The sequence below is a fragment of the Chaetodon auriga genome, chromosome 20 (assembly GCF_051107435.1).
Source record: "Chaetodon auriga isolate fChaAug3 chromosome 20, fChaAug3.hap1, whole genome shotgun sequence".
NCBI classification, from domain to species: Eukaryota; Metazoa; Chordata; class Actinopteri; order Chaetodontiformes; family Chaetodontidae; genus Chaetodon; species Chaetodon auriga.
In genome coordinates, this window is record NC_135093.1 from 647,501 (window position 1) to 650,000 (window position 2,500).

Genomic DNA, 2,500 nt, shown 5'->3' on the forward strand with positions numbered 1-2,500 from the left:
GCTGGCTGGTGACGGTAAAGCAAAGTCGCTGATGATGGCGGCGTGACACTGCGTGAGGCGGGCTCACCTGAATGAGGCGGGCTCACCTGCGTGAATGCGCCTCTCTGCTGCTGTCCGGCGGCGTTTGCGGGGGACACGACCTCTGTGGACTCTGTCTCGGGGGACACAGCTTCTCACCTGTCACGTTTTTCTGTCTTCGTATCACCTGTCTCTGCTTTTCCACCTTTATTCCAATGATGTGTTGGTACGTTTCTCATTATTCTGTGATTGATTAAGTAGCTGGCCTGTGATTGGCTGTTTGAATTTGATCAGTTTGTGTTTTTTTAGCAGCTTTTTTCTTTGCGTGTTCTCAGTATGTTTACAGCACTCAGAAACTGAACCGGCTGAATAGATGTTGTTATTTCATCCTTTTTGTAGTCCTGTGTTATTGTCTCTCAGATAAATGGGATTTGTAGTTCCTGGCAGACCAAGAAAAAATGAATCCTGCTGAAATTTGGACATTTTGGGGTTTTCAAACCGGCGGCTGAGGCATTCTGGACTTCTTCAAAGTGTGAATATGTAGGTTTAGATCATGTGTCCCTGAAGGAATCCTGTGTGTCATGAAGTGGAGACGTGAGACCAACGCTTGGACTAAATGTCTTTCACTTTGTTCTTCCTGTCGTCGTGTCCGACGTGTTTGACGTTAACGACAAGCTCATTTCCTCAGTCGGCCTTTTGAAACGCTCGCTGTGAAAATCGGCTGCTCCTCTTTCCTCCATACTTGTGAACATGATTCAGTGTTTCCACGTCCACGTGCTGCGCTGTGCGGAAACAAACAGCCAGCAGCGATCCGAGAACTCGCCTCATCTGTGGAGCTTTGACCCAAACAAAGGGTCAAAGCTCCACAGAGTTTGAGCTGATATTTTTATAATTTTCTCTTTGGTGGACAAACCGTTTTTTAACGACCACACTGGAACTCATAATCGGCCTTTCATTGAGAAAACGGGGCTCTGCTGCGCCTCCTAGTGGCGACTGTTAGTGCGAGCTGTGATCGTTCGGCTCGACTTCATGTTTGTTTCTTGTCTTTGTTTCTTTAAGTGTTTCTGGAGTTTTACATTTGACAACACGCGCTGACACCCGAGCTGTGAACATGCCGAAGCAGAGACAGTATTAAAGTGTGAGAAGCACTTAGAACTTATTTTTATACCAGGAGAAAGAGAAATGTCCACATGATGTTTGTATAGTTATTTTGCAGTGTCCTCGCCTCCATAATTGACCAGGAAACAAGAAACATGTCAAAGTGAATCAGTGCTGATCTGTGATGAGCAGAGAGAATTGTGGGTATTCTGGAGAGGTTTTATATCAGAAAGGTAAACTGTGATGTTTCATGATCCATAATCCAAATAAAGAAAGTCAGAAAAATGTGACGGAGCGGCGGCTCGACTGTGTCTGTATTATTTTAAAATGACTTCGTTTTGAAGATGTTTTTCTTTTGTTGACTTTCATCTTTGTCACGCTGGATGCAACAAAACTGAGAGCAGATTGGAAACGAGTGCCGTTCGTCACAGGAAGCGGAAGCTTCAATCAGTGAGAGAAGAAGACGTGAAATGGGTTTTCCCACCGTTGTTGGCGTCGACGGACGTCACAGAGGAGAAGACTGCTGACGTCCAGAGCTGATGGGACAGACCGTGACGTCAGCGTTCAGGTCAGGAGTGACGTCTAAGGCGCACGCTGAGCTTTTTCCACTTCCTGTAACGTTCACTGACCTGAGACCGAACAGCTCCGCTTGTTTGTTCGGCCGCTGAGCTTTAACATGACGTGCAGTCTAGTTTCTCGTGGTGGGAACCTGCAGCGCAGACTGAAGGTCACAGCTGAGGAGGCTGAACAGGCTGCGCATCTTTTCACTGTGATTAAAATATCAAAAGCCACATGAAGGTATGCAGAGACAGAAAGAGTACCAGAATATTATACTCCAGTAAAAGTACTGTAACTTTAAAGAGTTTTACTCAAGTCAGAGTAAAAGCACTGATGGAAAAATGACTTAGATAAAAGTAAAGGGGATGAAGTCTGACACGGCTTTGACATGAAACACCTTTAACAGCTTCACCTTCAACACCAACCCAACAAACAGGGAAACATCGCTGCACGAGTCCTGATGTCCAGACAGACATACAGCCTGTGTGTCCAGCAGCCGTCCTCTGTGGAGCCTCACTGCAATCAACCAGGAAGTAAAAATGCAAAAAAACAACCAATGAAATAAACAAATAAACAATAAGGAGCCATGGACGCCACAGTGGAGCAACAAACAATATGAGACGACAGAAACAAGAGAACTGTCACTTCAACAACATCACCAACACAGCACAGCAGGAACCAGTCCACTCTGCCCAGAGACACACTTCAGCTGAGGGACGCCGTCCTCTGCTCAGCCGACGCTACAAAAAAAGGCAGTGAAAGAAAAGAACTGAAGTTTGAACCAACTGGAAGCGTTTTAAAAATGATTTATTGACATTTATCCAGA

General features: G+C 45.6%; 1 protein-coding gene across 1 annotated transcript in view; it reads right to left on the reverse strand.

The window, feature by feature from the left end:
* Positions 1-2,464: 2,464 nt before the first annotated feature.
* LOC143338567 (phytanoyl-CoA hydroxylase-interacting protein-like) overlaps positions 2,465-2,500 on the reverse strand; it is a 7,564-nt gene continuing 7,528 nt past the window's right edge. Inside the window, exon 6 of the mRNA XM_076759027.1 lies at positions 2,465-2,500. This exon is cut by the window's right edge and continues 980 nt beyond it. The gene's annotated coding sequence lies outside the window, so the exon portion shown is untranslated.